Genomic DNA, 16,201 nt, shown 5'->3' on the forward strand with positions numbered 1-16,201 from the left:
CATATGCTTCCTATACCCAGGAATATGATCACATGCTGTTTTAAATCTCAGTTACATTGCTGTTGTTATCCATTCCATCCCCCCCCCCCTCACCTTTATCTAGCAGTTCTTCCTGGATTGTCCTCTTCCATGATGTTCGGATCCAAATCTTCCTTCCTTGGCCATCTGCAGACCTGTCTGTTACATTTTTCTCCAGTTGTGGTTAACTCGGTCAATTCACTATCAAATATGGGAAAGGGAGAACCCGAGTGACAGTCACATCCCTTCCTTCCCTCCCAGAGTCACAGCAGCTCTATATCCTCCCTATGAGCTGGGTTGATAATCTGCTGGTCATCATTAGATGCTAAATTTATGAAGTGACATGCAGAGGCTATAGCTTCTAGAGTTCAGTGGCATCTCTCCATGTCTCCTAGTAGAAGTGTTGCCCTCCACAGGAGGCCAGGACATGGCAGCCTGCAGATCTCTGCACTGGGGAATAGGAAGAAGGACCAGAAGTGTGTCACTGCAAGCAAAGATAAGTGGATCTCTCCTGACTTTATCTCTTGCTACCCAGGGATATATCAGAAATGTGATATAGGCCTCTCCAGGCTAAAATCAAGCTATCTGATGGTTACGTTCCCTTCTGGAAGCTCCACTATGCTTATATGGTGCCAACCCAGTCATCCAAGACCATCGATCTTAAAGTCCACTGATTTGCATTGTTAACTTCATTTGCAACCTTAATTCCTCTCTTCTGTGATGCCTAACACACTTGCAGGTTCTCGGGATCAGGTGTGTGTCTTTGTGCATCTCCTCCCATGCTCCTTATACAACTCCATGGAGTCTCTGTGCTGCTTTTGTTCAGGGCTGAGATTGCATTGTACATCTTTAAGAGATTGTGTTTTGGCTACTTCTGACATTATTATTTGATAAATCTTGCACAAAATGGGTATCTCTGAATGTATAGTCGCTTGATTCAAACCAAGGCTAAATAAATACCCATGGGTTCAGTGTAAAGTTCTCCCCTGTGGAAAAAGAAAACAGCCTTGCTTCAAAGCCCCAGGAATCTGTGCTGTGATTTTTTTTCCACTTGGTGGTACTCTTACTGACATCAAATAGTTTTAGTACCTGCAGAGCGTCCAGGCTGCAGGCCCAGAGAGCAGAAGTGCAGTCTCAACCAATGGCTTCTGAAGAACTCCTTTATAATGTAGGCCCAGCTCAGTGCTGGTAGCCAATCAGAAGGCACACTGCCCCGTGGAGTATATATTCCCTCTTCCTGGTGGGTAAACAAGATTTGATAGTTTATCTTTTGCTATGGTTAGAAGGTCCTAGCATGGGTAACTTAGTGAATTTATGATAATTCTTGGGTTCATTTCTCACCTCCTGAGATGCATGCAAGTTTGGGGGCTCTAGTCCATTAATTAACAGCATCTGAGTAAAATAAAGAACAAAATTTCTTCCAGAAAGACAACTGTCCTTTAAAAAAACAAAACCAAATGTCGTGACTGAGCTCTTGGGTACGTCATTTGCTGTTAACTACCGAGGGCCTTTTGGATGTTCCTTTTGCTAGTTGGTGAGTCTCAGTAATTCTTACCAAGAAAAGAACACATGGAAAAGAAGGCTTCCTGGGAGTCAATTTCAACAGTTGGTTCTACAGGAGAGTGGCCTTTTAAGGATGTATTTGCTGGTCATCTCCCGCAAGGGGTGCTATTGTGCTATAAATAACCTGTGAATATACTTGCAGCCTTTAGGACTAAGCACAGCGGGATTTTCCTGTTATCCTTTGTATATGGGTTGCTTTTTTTGAGTTTGCACAGAGAGGCAGTGATGTACATATCCACCGGAAGCCAATGATAAACAGGGGAATGTCTTCTGAGATGGAGAGATGAAGCGCATAACATAACGTCCCACAACAGCAACTTGAATTCATCCCTGTGGTCCCGTTCATAAAGCTCCCATTACTTTCCTTCCCTACTGCAAATCTCAGGTAAGCCAGCTGACTTCTAATTCTTTCCCCCAGTGGGTCACTGGGAAAGTCAGAAGCTTAGAAACCCCCCATGCATAGGAGCCCAGGGAATGAATACAGCGATGTTGGCCAAGTGCAGCTAGGGTGCAGCAGGACGGACAGTGGAAAGGGGCAGAGTTTGATTTAGCAGCCTCCTTTCTTCCCTTAGCTCCTTGCTCCAGTGTCATGTGATGCTTTATTGTGGTAATGAGATTGCGTCCTGATCACACACCCTTCCATTCTCCTCAAGCAAGCCCAACTCCTGAGGAACACATGTGAGGACTTCAAGCCAAAACATGGTGTTTTTATAAAAAGTGCCTACCCTATAAACAAGCTTCATTGGTTAGCTTTTTAAAATTTTTTTGTTAATTTCTTTTGTAAATTATAGATAAAAATTTTAAGTAATATGGGGTATACAGATTGGGATTGTTTTCAGTTTTTGAAATTCAGCTTTTTTTTTCCTGGTTATCTTAAACACTGTATATGGATAAAGAAATTTGGCAAAATGATATTAAGCTTGTGATTCGGTATGAAATGTGTAAATGTGAGGTAGTGAAAGCAAGTATTTTGGAAATAATAATGGCAGAAATGACAAGTGAGAGAAAGCCTGAGGACATAGGACAACTGGGGAGGGCAGGGGGAAGGAAGGGGGTGTGGGCATAAGAATCAACCAACACTTAATATGTATGAAGTGTTATTAGACAATGTGTTAGTTTGTGAAGGGAGAGAAGGAAGGGGAGGGGAGGGAAAGGGGAGGAGAGAGGAGGGAGAAGGAAAGTAAAGGGAAGGGAAGGGAAGCAGAGGGGAGGGAAGGCAAGCAGGTTTTTGGAGACAGTTGGGCATGTGTAACTTGGTTTGTAGAATGCTTGCTTGGGTGGTACAAAGCCCTGGGTTTGATCCTAGCATTTCCTAAACTGTATATGCTGGCACAATCTCAGCACTTGGAAACTAGACACAGAAAGCACTGGTGAGGAGGAAGCATAAAGATCGGAAGTTCAAGGGTTGGGGAGAAGCTCAGCTTGTAGACCCTTGTAAACCTGAGGACCTAATCCCATTCACCAGAATTCCCATTAAAAAACAAACATACAAAGGCTAGGTGCCCCCTAACTTGCATGTTATCCAAGTGCTGGGAAGGCTGACAGAAAATTCCTGTGTCCTTCTGGCCATCCATTCTAGCAAAAATGAGCCGTCTCCAGGTTCAGGGAGGGATCCTGGTTCAAACAAAGTAAAGATTGTTTGAGGAATACAAGGGGACCAGATTTCTGGCCTTCACTCATGCAACACATAAGCATCCCCCACCGTGTACACAAACACAGTATACCCTGAGAAGTTTAAAGTCACCCTCAGCTACACAATGAGCTTGAAGTCAGCCTGAGATTTAGCCTCTATATGAGTAAATAGTATACAAACAAAATTATAGAACATAAAATTGAAAAGCCTTTAGATTTCACTTAAAATATCTATGTAGAGAGCAACCAAATATGTAAAATAAGTAGGTCATGGATTATTTCAGTAGGAGAAAGGAAGAAATGGATGATATATAGATATACATCATGCATATATGTATATATTCTATATATATTCCAATTATAGCTTGATGTTTTTGGTGTTTCAAAACATCCTTGGTGTTATTTTTTTCATCCTCCTGTCTTTACTACCTTCCCATCCCCCTTCCTTTTTAACCTATCCCCTCATTAATATTATATACTTTTCTCATTGGGATATATGACATATATATACAGACATATTAACATATATATCAACAGATATATTGGCATATATAGACATATATCTATATACATATATAGAGAGAAAGAGAGAGATACAGCACACACACTGAGAGAGAGAGAGAGAGAGAGAGAGAGAGAGAGAGAGAGAGAGAGAGATTTAACTGGAGTCACCCTACATGCGGACTAATGCTTCTCCCAGAAGTCATAGTTTGTAAACAAAATGCTGAGTGCCAGGTGTGGAATACCTACTTCCAAGTTGGTCAGGGAGTTCCCAGAGACACCCAAAATAATACAGGCTTTTGCCATTGCTCTTGGTTACCTGAAGAAACTTGATTAAGACTCTACTGCTAAAAACACAACATACTGTGTTCATAGGACATGAAGAAAACAAACTAGTGTCAGCTTAGTCCTTGGAGGGTTAGCTTTCATAGTACTGGAAAGTCTCTGACGGGATGAGGAGTCAGAAATAATCTCATTTGGGTGTGAACCATGTGAGCTGCAACAATGACTGGTTTGATAAGATATGCCTGTGTGTGCAATGATGGTATGTTATGAGAGTTACCAACTAGTTTCTGATTTGATTTAAGACTTGTTTCGCAGGAGGAAACTCGTGCTTGGTATTGTAGTAAATTTGACCAAGAACCTGTGGTTGGAAAACTCATTATGTTTTAGAGGAGAACCTATTACTCTGTATCTTGCTAAACTTGTGTAATAACAAACTGTCATCTAAGCATCCCTCTATACCCATGGATAAAACCAGTTTTCATTCCCCATCAGAGAAGCTTCTTCTGGCAGTGTGCAGTAGTTAATGCAGAAACTTACAAGTTGTCAAAGTGCAGAGAGCAAAAGCCTGTGGAGTGCTCAGCCACAAATGGGACACATATTTTTTATGCCCTCCCTCAAAGCTTAGGGGACATTGTGGAAGAGGAGGAGACAGGATTAAACGCCAGAGGTCAGAGCAGACTGCTGTGAAACAACATCTTCTGGACATGACATGGCTGTTGTGCTGATGAACTCACTCACAGCAGCTATGACTGTTTGCACAGGTTCAAGCCAGAACACGTGCAAGTATCAGTGAGAGATGGGCCAATGAACTCCCCCTACAGCTGAGAAGCTGTTAGCAGTTGATGGCTACTGGAGGAGGGGGTGCACACCATATAATTCCAGTAGTATGACATTCTTGAAAAAGGTAAAACTACAAAGTAAATAAAATAAAAGCATGATCATCAGGGTTCAGGAAAAATGAAGAGATGTAGCCCCTAGGTAGGTTGACCATGCTCCAGCACAGTGGTTCTCAACCTGTGGGTCAAGACCCCTTTTGGGGTTTGACTAACTCTTTCAAGTATCTGATATCCTGCATATCTGATATTTGCATTACCATTTCTAACAGTAGCAAAATTACAGTTATGAAGTAGCAACAGTTATGAAATAATGTTGGTGTTGGAGGTCACCACGACATGGGGGTATTAAGGAGTTGCAGCATTACGAACATTGAGAAGCACTGGGTGAGGAGATAGTTTCAAATACATGTACATTTTGGTAGTGCTAATTTTGGACTCAGAGGGTTATGAAAACCAAAAGGAGAAGAGGGTGAGGAAGAATGGAAGGAAAAGAAAGAGGAGGAGGAGACATGAAGTTGGGAGAGATCCAGAAGTTAAATGGAATTTGTGATGTAGATATGATCAAAATACATTGCACTTGTGTGTGAAACCCTTGAGGAATAAATTAAATATTAATTTTACAAAAGAAAAGAAGTAGGAATGTAGAAACCATTTTATTTCTTGGAAGATTGTGGAAGGAAGCCAGATAGGAGTTTGTAGTATCTGACTTGTAAGCTGAGTCTAACATGGTGGCTTTGAAATTTCTCCATAAATTACTAGTAGTGTCATAGTGACAAGAAATGGCGCCTCCTCAGACATCTACACCTGTCAACAACTTTTCTCTCTGCTCCAGGGAGTTGGGGTGACATGCCTTTGCTGCAGTTTTGCAGAAGCTGTCCTCTCCTGCTCCTCTCAAACTTAAAGAGCCTCTTGTTTCTGTAACGTCTACTATTGCCTAGCTTTCCTAAACTAGGCTCAACTTCTTTAATAAATCTTGTAATCCTCAGAAGGCCTCCAGCCTTCCCTGTGGTGTGTCTCAAATCCAAATCAAATAAACCACAACACAGAACCAGATGATACCAAATATTGGGGTTGGGGGATAGGTCCTCTCTCATTTGTTTTTGCTGAAATATGCAAAATAGTAATTACTTTGCGAGAATTTTGGCAGATTTTTACAAAGCTAAACACTGAGTATAGACTCCGATTATACTCTTTGCTTGCTTGGTATTTGGCCAACAGTATTGAAAATGTGTGTCATACAAAAACCAAAACACAGAGGTTTGTAGCAGTTTTATTCATAACCACTGAATGCTGGAAGCAACAGAGATCTCTTGAAAAAGAAAGCAAATAAACAAATTACAGCAAACCCATGCATCATGCATCACTATGCAGTAATGAACAGAAATGAGCTATATATGAAAGCAACTTCAGTGGGGTATTGGCAGTCTTCAAACGTACGTAGCACACTACTCCACGTACGTGACACTCTAAAGGAGATAAAACGAAGAGGACCATGAAAGGCAAGGTGATTGCCAGCATTCAGGAAGAGGACAGAGCAGGGACTTGATAGGACACCACAAGCACTCTCTAGGTATTCTAGTAGTTGTGGGACGTTGAACATCTGCTAAATCCAATGAATGTCACGCTGTGAACTTTAAGTTATACAATTTTATAAACTCATTCAGGAACTGAAAGGACAGCATGAATGTGGGACATCTCAGGAGAATTTATTTGTTTGTGTAACTATTCTGAATGCTTAAGGAATCTCACCTAATGTGTGTATGGTGTCTGTAGGGTGGGTGGAAGCCCTGTCTCAACTTCAGAAGGGAATGACATACGTGAGATCGAAGCAAAAGGAATCGCACAGGAGCACAATATTTAGTTGATGAAATGTTATCTCTCATCCAAGTACAGATGAACAATTTTGCCATAAATGCTATTGTTCAGTACCTATCAACTATATATTTAGGCATATATTCATGTAGCTATGTCTATGTTTTTATAATATATAGCTATGAATTTATGTCTCTATATTTATATCTATGCATTTGTTTATCTGTATTAGCTATTTACATGTGGGTCTATATGTATGTATTTATCTATACATATATTGTGTTTATGTATATTATCATGTATATATCTACCTATGTATTTATCACCTATGCATCTATGTAATTATATATGTAGCTATTATCTATGTATCTATACTTGTATCTATCTATCATCCATCTGTATGTCTATATAATCTCTGTATTTATCTATCTATACTCTCATTAATCAATTAACTAAATGACTGAGATATGGTAGATTCACATTTCCCACAGTTGGAATGAGAATTTATAGAGATGCACTGAGAAGAGGCAGAAATGGTCTATGTAGTTATGAATCATATTTGGTGGCATCCATGATAATTCTGTAGATAATTGTTATAGTTACAAATGGTTATGGATGCAAATATTCATAAATATATCTACCTATCTATTTATTCAGGTTATCACACATTCATATATTTCTTTGCCCTATTCTAATGCAGTATTTTTACAATGGACAGTACTCTTCCCATGAATAGGGGAGACACAAATACAAAAGAAAAGAATATACTATTCAAAATTTGTGGGGGCCAGCAGGGGCACTCAGTACTACAGACATGCTTATTTTCATAAAGTACTGAATTCAAATTCCAGCAAAGAAGTGTGGGGTTTGTTAGGTATGGCACATTCCTCAAGGTAGGCATGTTTGCACACAAGTGAGGATAAGTTGAGGGGGGACACGCATGTATAGGGTAGTGGGGCACAGTTTCTGTGCCTTTATTGATATTCCTGAATAACTGAATGACTAAGTGAATAGGAAGAGAGAAATTCCCATTGCAAAATCATCCCAAAGGAGTATGTAGGTACTCCAGGATTATCTATTCCAGGAAGGAGAAACGTGGTCCCCACTCCTTGTGCACAGAGACTTCCTTCCCAAGTGTGCCATACAGGAAGTGGCGAAAGGAGAAGGAGTATACCGTCAAAATGAAGAAGCCTCGCAAGTACCACGTCAGCCAGGTAACTGAGCCAATAACAGTAGGCACGAATCATGTGGATGAATGAAGCTTGGATGTGATAGTGTGACACCTGACTGTGATCTGCCTCCTCAAAACTCACTCCTCTGTCTAATCATCAGAAAATCATCAGGTAGCCAGGCAGTGGTGGTGCACGCCTTTAATCCCAGCACTTGGAAGGCAGAGGCAGGTGGATCTCTGTGAGTTTGAGGTCAGACTGGTCTACAGAGTGAGTTCCAGGACAGAACCCAAAATGACACAGAAAAACCCTGTCTCCAAAAACCAAAACAACAACATCAACATCAGGTAAACTCCAATAGAGGTGCATCCTAAAAACTGTCTGACCAGTACTCTTCCTACTGTCAGGGCCATCAAAACCAGCAGCTCTGGAAGGCTATGACAGCCTTCAAGAACCTAAAGGAAACATGGTAATTAAATATAAATGTGGATGGATTCTGGGAACAGAAAATGGGACAATTGGTATAAGCTAATGAACTCCAAATAAAAGCATAAGGTCTTTAAGTAGGGTTAATTATAGGTGTAGATATTACCATTTGATTTTCGGTTGAAACAGATAGGGAAGGGACTTAGGGACCCCCACTCCACCCTTTAGTGAGGAGCTTTCTGCACTTGATGACTACTTGGGAAGGAAAAAATCTTAAGCTTCTGGGCTCTGGTAGTTCAGCCATGTTCTGGTATATGCCCCAACACATGCCAGTGTGAGTAGCACAAATTGGACTTTTTACTTTAAAAACAAAAGTAAGGATGTTAAGTTGGGTGGGGTAAATCTGGGAGGAGTTATGGGGAGAAGGTAGGAAGAGGAACAGAAAGGACAATATGATCAAAATATGTTGTATGCATGCCTTACATTTTTAAAGAATTTTGAAAAGGCAGAAAATAGGCTATTAACATGGGGCGATTTGCACCATACTCAACACTGGTTAGAGAAGACTTATAAAAATGTTCAAGTGCTGAGTATAAATAACTTTGAGTGTTCAGTTGTGGATGGGTCATCTGTATCAACCCTGATAATCTCAGGGAATTTCATGGACAAGGGGGAACAAAAAAGCCAGAAGAGGGAGAGGAGAGCCTTGGAATACTGACTCTAGACATGACAGGATGTTGCAGGCATCTACTCACCGAAGCTATGGCTACCTGAAGAAGATCAAACAAAATTCCTGCAAGGATGAAGTGGAGCCTTCCGGACACTCTCCCTCGCTGAGTGAGGAGCTATTGACAGTTGATAGCTGCTGATACAAGGAAAGTCACATTCCTTTTGGGACAAGGCTGCTGGTAAGGTTTTTATGCCCCAATGGGTGGCCACATAGTTATGTGCATATGGGCAGTATTAATTGGGCCCAGTTATTAATAATAAAAAATAAAAAGAAGACATGAAAATGAGATAGAGATGGGGTACTATATGAGTTGAAAGAAGGTGGCTGTAGATAGATATGATCAATATACATTGTATAAATATGTGAGCCTTTCAACAAATAAAAATGTTATTCTTTAAAAAGAAAACAGACTAAATTCTCTCCAGTTCTCAAAAATCTAGACTATTCATCTCTATATCCTGCTGATGCACACATTGCTCATCATACCACACTTTATGTTTTGTCTTAATATGAGCGAGTATGGATTCTATAGCACAGCCAAACTACAATACTGGGTACACCACTTTCATACTCACAAATGAAGCCAGCAGTGTGCATGGCTATCAATGATCCTTTAGAATCGAATACAGGAGATCCTGAAGACCCACAATAAAAAATGTTGCCACAGGTAGACACACCAGGTTCACGGACTGCTTCCTGGAAACTTCTTTGGGTGTACATATAGATATACTGTGTGGGATTACTGCCGCCCACTGCTTCTCTTTTGGGAATGTGCTCATCTCGACAAATCACAATACAGCCATCACTAAACTTCTGTTTTATATCAGGATGACCAATAATATAAATCAATCCACTAGATGGCACAGGAGTTATTCCATTATATAGCCCTGCGGGTTCTTGTCCATTTTCCTCCAGTTTTAGCACAGCATAGTCAAGACTTTCATCATATATCTTAAACCAAGGTTCAAAAGAAAAGCAGTTATCTTCACTTGCCAGGAACTCTTCATAATCAAAAGTGACTTTTGCACATTGACTAATTTTTCTGCCCACTCACTTTGCTCTATGCCTTTCCCCCACGATGTCATTTATCACATGCATACAAGTAAAAACATACAATCCTGTAAAAACGAAGCAGGTGGCATAGCCCTCATTTCCATTGTTGTTCCAAACGATGAGCCCAACTGAGTCACTGAACTGTGAAAGAAGTTTGAGCACTTTAGTTGGGGTGGAGTTTTTTTGTCAATTTCCTGAAGTTTGCTATATGCATTTCAAATGAGGAAGTTTTCTTACTTTGTTTTTCACTTTCTTCCTTGATGTATGCTCTGAATTTTTCACATTCTCTCTTCAAGGTGGGGTACTCTTTCACAATGTGTGCTTTTAACTTGCAGTAAGATGGCTTCTCTAAATCTGTGGAGTCTGCAGCCTGAGGACATTTTGTTCTTTCAACTTCGACCTGAAAGAGTTTGCCCTCTAACTCGTCAACTGGCTGGGTGTTTTCTATGATGGTGTCCAGTTCATTAATGAGCTTCCAATGGTCACTTTCTGCAAAAAGAAACCTGCCGTCCTTCCTCAGAACATCCTTAATGATCTCTCCCTTGAAGCCGTAGACACAGAGTTTGTTCCTGTCTTGGTGAAGTTCTCCACACTTGAGAATCCTTTCATTCTTCTTCCCAAGGGCATGAATGTAAAATTTGATGCAGTCTGTACACACCTGCTCCCGAGAACCAAACCCTTGCTTATATTCTCTGTGCTCGCTTTCAGTTTTAGAGAAAGTAATGTGCACATGGCTGCCTTCTGGGAAACAGCAGAGGGGCATGCCAAGGTTTATGTAGCCTTTGATCCCTTCTTTGCCACACACCAGCATTTCTTTGCCCTGATGATTTTCTATCTCTTCTTTCACAGCTCTGAGAGTGTTGAGTGCTGTGTATAAGTTATCTGTCTCACTATGTGTGAGCTTGTATTTCATTTTTTTATTTTGCTTGTGATTTCCATCTAATGTGATGCTAATTCTCTTATTTGGGGAAGTGGTCTGATCTTGCCGACATTTGTTAGGTGAATATGCCCATTGATCATGTGTGTTGGTTTTGTCACTTGCTCTTTTTTCTACATTTTTCCTTAATTTTATCAGCATTGCAATCACCCTGCTCTTCTTTGGGGACCTAAAAATAAATGGTAGATAGTCTAATATTTCTAGTTTTAGTATACAATTCACAGAATTCCTATGGGAAACTCAGTACTAATCTCAAAAAATCAGTGAGTAGAGATAACCAGAGTTTAACTTGGGATCCAAAATACAAGATCAGACTTAGTCAGATAATCTCCTCACATTACATATGGTATGTTTCCCAACCAATACAGGGGAAGACACAAGTATTATCCAGATATTCTATATCTACCAACGTCCTGATGGAGTACTTCAGGTCTTGCTTATTATTTTAAACAATATAATTCTCATCTTTGACAAGCACAGTGGTATATTGCCCTGTATATATTCTAAAAATATCTTGACTTCAAAATGGAAGTCAAAAGGTATGTTGTTTTAGGGGAGAGGTTGTGTTTTTATGCCCATAGAAAGTGAGAGGCTGTGGATTCATTTCAGGTTGATATGGATCATTTGATTGGGGAAGACCCCTCCGAAAATCCTGACTATATACATTAAGAAATAAACCTAGAAAAACTACAACACACATAATATATATATTACAGAAGAACTTTGGGTGACTGTCCAGGAAGCCAGCTGTTTCTGTCATCTCTTAATTTTGGAAGTTTCTTGCTCTTCAGTTCCTGTTTACTCAGGTGATATTATATCTTTCTCATGTTTTTGATGGGGTTGAAGACTAGATAGTTGCAGTCACATCACAGTTCTCCCTAATCATGGCAGAAAGTAAATTAGGTGTGATACTCTTGACTCTTCAGGAGAGGACAACTGATGGAGTATTTTCTCTATTTTACCAAATAGAAATAGACTTGATATTGTAACTGTAATTCTTACTTGATAATTGTTTTGCTTGTATATAATTTTACTATGTTAAAGTTAAACCTTCGTTTTTAATTACAAAGGGGAAAATGTGGAATTTTTTTTTTACACTGTGTGAATATATGTCACTGTAGTTGGGTTAATAAAGAAGCTGACTGGCTAATAGCTGCACAGGTAGAGATTAGGTGAGACTTGCAGACAAAAAGAGAATGGGAAGAAGAGGAGAAGTCTAGAGGGCTCTAGAAGATCCGGAGAGAAACAAAGTGAACTTTCTGTGTTTATAAAACACACACACACACACACACACACACACACACACACACACACGTACATGCACATGCACACACACAAAGTACTGCCACGTGGCACAGCATAGATAAGAAATATGGGTTAACTTAAAATGTAAGATTAGCTAGTGATAAGCCTAAGCTACCACTGAGTATTTATATTAATATTAAGTCTCTGTGTGGTTATTTGTGGATCAGTTGGAAGGACAGATCTGATCAGCTGTCTAGATGGAAAACTCCACCTACAATAGGTGGGAAAGGAAAAGACCTCCCTGATGTCTTGATAAACATATTGACATACTTAACATTTACTCATAAGTTCCCTTCCTATTTGTTACATAATAACCAACAAAGGAACTGAGTGTGTGCATGTTTCATACTCAGTTTCCAACAATCTCCCACTGGCCCATGCATTCTCTTTTGTAAATTCTGTGTCCACAGTTTCCAATCTTATAAGATGTTATCTCAAGAAGCAGAGAATTGTGGTAGCAGGGATTAAGGAGGATTGATCCAAACAGTGTAAGCAAAAGCATCTGCCTCCTGTGTCTAAAAGGTTCTTTATTTGTAAGTCTTGTTATCATGAGAATGAAACCAACAGTCATGGTTCATCTTCCAGCAATGCTCCACACCGGTAGTAAGGGTAACAATAATGGATCATGACAAAGATTAAACCTGTTATCATTTCAAATAATACTAATATCCTCAGATTTAGAGATTAAAAAGAATTTAAAATAGTGTAAATTTATTCTGACTATCCCAAGAAAGTCCCCTAAATCATGTCTGCAGTCTAAATGGTGTTACCAGCGATATCTCTGTCATGTTGTGTAGAGAACTGTAAATTATTTTCAACTATTTAAAGACATTTGGAGCAATTTAGATACTTTTCCCTGTGAGTATGTGGTGTTGTGGTTATTGTTGTTGTTGTTGTTTTTGGAACATTATACAACCCTGGTTTGGCAGGAACGTGAAAATTTCCTCCCTGCTTACAGAGTGCTGGGGTTACAGGTCTTGCTTGGCCTGAAACTTTTAAAGTAAAGGGAAATAGTACATGTGCTTATTAGATTATTGCTCTATAATAGAACAAGACAGAGGCAGATCCAGGCTTGACATGGATTTCTAGCTATTTGGGTCTTCTAGTTTATGGAACTTGGATAAGAAGAAACAAGGCAGAGGCTTTGACGAGGCCTCCTCAATTGCCTGTCAATACCTAACCTTCTTGATATATTCAAGGAGATTTACAGATACAGAAAAGGGCCATTCCCCCCCCCACATCATTCCTGTCCATAAACAAATGGGAAACAGTCTTTCTCATCTGCCTAACAAGATCACAGTAAGAATCAACATACAAAAAAAAAATCATTTTATAAACTCAAGAAGTATAAGAACATAGAATGATTCAATAAATCACCCGTACTCAAAATATTTCCATGCTGTGAAAATGTATTAATTTCATTTTTCCCAGAGTTTACCTTAACAGATTGCATTTGTTATTTTTACTATCATCATTGTTAGTGTTTTAGGCAAAATTACAATGGATTTTCCCTACTTTAATGTGATTTAAACTTGAATTACAAAAGCCTTCCCCAATCCCATGCACTAAAATAGAAAGAATCAGGCAAATAGAAGTGATTTCACAATACACAAGGAAGCGTATTCCTGGCAGGAATAACTATGCAATCTAGAACCAAGTGTATATTCCATAGCAGGGTATAGAGACATACCTGAGAATAAGGGCACATAGTTTTCATGTTTTTCTTTGTGTCACAGAGATCCCGTTGTGACCTGCCCTCCTCACAGCTCATGGTAACTTAAAGATGAAACAGGTGGTTCACCTGAAACACTAATTTCAAAATGATTCAGCGGTGGCAGAATCTGTAGAGAGGAAATGACTCACTGGGGCCCCATATCTCACTTCAGCTCCTACCTTGTGTTCCAGTATACTAAGTTAGGAAGCAGCTAGCTGGCTGGCCAAGCATAATCACCCCCAACAACAGAAGAACATTATGTGTCAAGCACTCCTCTGAGATTCTAACAGAAATTACCTGTAAGCGTTAGCCCCACAATTGCCATGAAAAGCATGCTTTCTTTAGATTTTGTTTGGAGGAAAGTATACCACTGACAAGAGGCATGACATGCCCAAGCCTAGAAATTGAAGCAGAGATCCCATTCAAATACAAACAAAACTCCCACATAGCAGCTTGTAGTCAGGGAATTCAAGTTTTCGACTTACCTTGATGTTTAGCCCTGGTCTTTTAAGGAGAGAGTAAAGCTATGGTAAATCTGCAGAGGAATAAGTAGGCAAAGAACTGGGCAGTATCCTGAAGACAAAAGAAAGAAGAAAAAATATAAAAATGAGATCTGGTTAAAAAAAAATCTAAAAGAATTGCTTAAATTACTACTTTAGTTATTTTGGATATTTTTCTGTCCAAAGAGGCATTTTCCCCTGTATCTTTCTTTTACTCTCTCTCTCTAAAAGAGAGCATTTAAAATTAAACATTGAAACCTTTAGTAGTGCTAAATACCATCAGGAGGATCAATATTTCTGTATTCCCTCATCATCTGGACAATACCCAGCATAAGGCAGACTCTTCTGGGACATTCATAGAGACACATTCATGGAAGGCAAGGAGGAGGCCTGTGATGGGCTAGGCCATATACCAAGGGCCTTCCCACAAATACATTACACAGTTCTTGCAACCTTGTGATATGAGTAATAATAGTCCCACATTAGCCATAAAATAAAACATTTTCTGATAGAAAAGACAGAGGAAGCTGGGAGGTGGTGACACACACACATACCTTTAATCCCAGCACTTGGGAGGCAGAGACAAACAGATTTCTTTGAGTTTGAAGCCAGCCTGGTTTGCAAAGCAAGTTCCAGGACAGCCAAAGCTGTTGTTACACAGAGAAACCTTGTCTTCAAAGCAAAATAAAACACACCCTCTCCAAAAAATAATTAGATAGTAAATAAAATGTAGGTGAGGCTTCAGACAATAGCTATGTGCTGCAATTTGCTCAGAGGATGTTACTGCTAGTGCCGCTATCAATACCCTTAACCAAGAACTCTTAGAACACTGGAAATTCTGAGGAAATAAGAGTTGGGAAGCAAATGCTGTAAGATTTCTGAGGGCACAATGTATTACTCCATCAGTCAGACAGCTTGGGAATCACTGCTATCTGCTAATTACTCATTTGATGGACTCACTCAGAAAAAGAAAGTAAGCAGATATGACAGGGCAAGACGGGGCAGAGGTTCCTCATCTTGTGTTCCTGCTGAGGCCATTTTAGGTTTAACTTGAATTTGATGTCTTTGATGAAAAATCCCATGGGAAATTACCCAACTATTCTAGGACTCAAGGCCAAGATGCCTGCTTATGTAAACTTCCTCTTCCAGCTGCTGAACAAGATATCAGGTTGTGGTTCTTGTCTTTAAAAGCCCCTTATTTTAAATACTTGAGGCTACCTACCACACATGGGTCCTGAATACTTGAATGTAGGCTTAGCCAGCTAGTTTAAGGACTTTCCTTTCAGCTGACCTGAACAAGGGGGAGCTCATGGACCCACATACTGATAGCTGGGAAACCAGCATAGGACCAGCTCAGACCCCCTGAACATGGGTCTCAGTTAGAAGACCTGGGCAGTCTAAGGGACCTCTGATAGTGGAACCAGGATGTATCCCTGGTGCACAAAAGACTTTGGGAACACATTCCCCATGGAGGAAATCTCCCTTAACCTACTCCAAATGACTTGACAGATTTTGAGGATCCCTACATGGGGCATCACCCTACATGGGGAGTTGGGGGAGGGTGGGATGGGAGGAGAGGGTCTGTGGGACAGAGGAAGGGAGAGGGAACTAGGATCGATATGTAAAATAAGAAAAAATTATATATAAAGGCTTTCAGTTGGCTCTGGTGGGCTCCCCTTAACACAGAAAACAACATGAATTCTTCAGTTCCCTCACGTTT

The 16,201-nt window shown here is 40.0% G+C and overlaps 1 pseudogene; it reads right to left on the bottom strand.

The window, feature by feature from the left end:
* Window positions 1–6,087: 6,087 nt before the first annotated feature.
* LOC127228890 (serine protease FAM111A-like) lies at window positions 6,088–14,449 on the bottom strand (annotated as a pseudogene).
* Between the last annotated feature and the right edge of the window lie 1,752 nt (window positions 14,450–16,201).

This window comes from Phodopus roborovskii, unplaced genomic scaffold, assembly GCF_943737965.1.
Source record: "Phodopus roborovskii unplaced genomic scaffold, PHOROB, whole genome shotgun sequence".
In the NCBI taxonomy this organism is placed as follows: domain Eukaryota; kingdom Metazoa; phylum Chordata; class Mammalia; order Rodentia; family Cricetidae; genus Phodopus; species Phodopus roborovskii.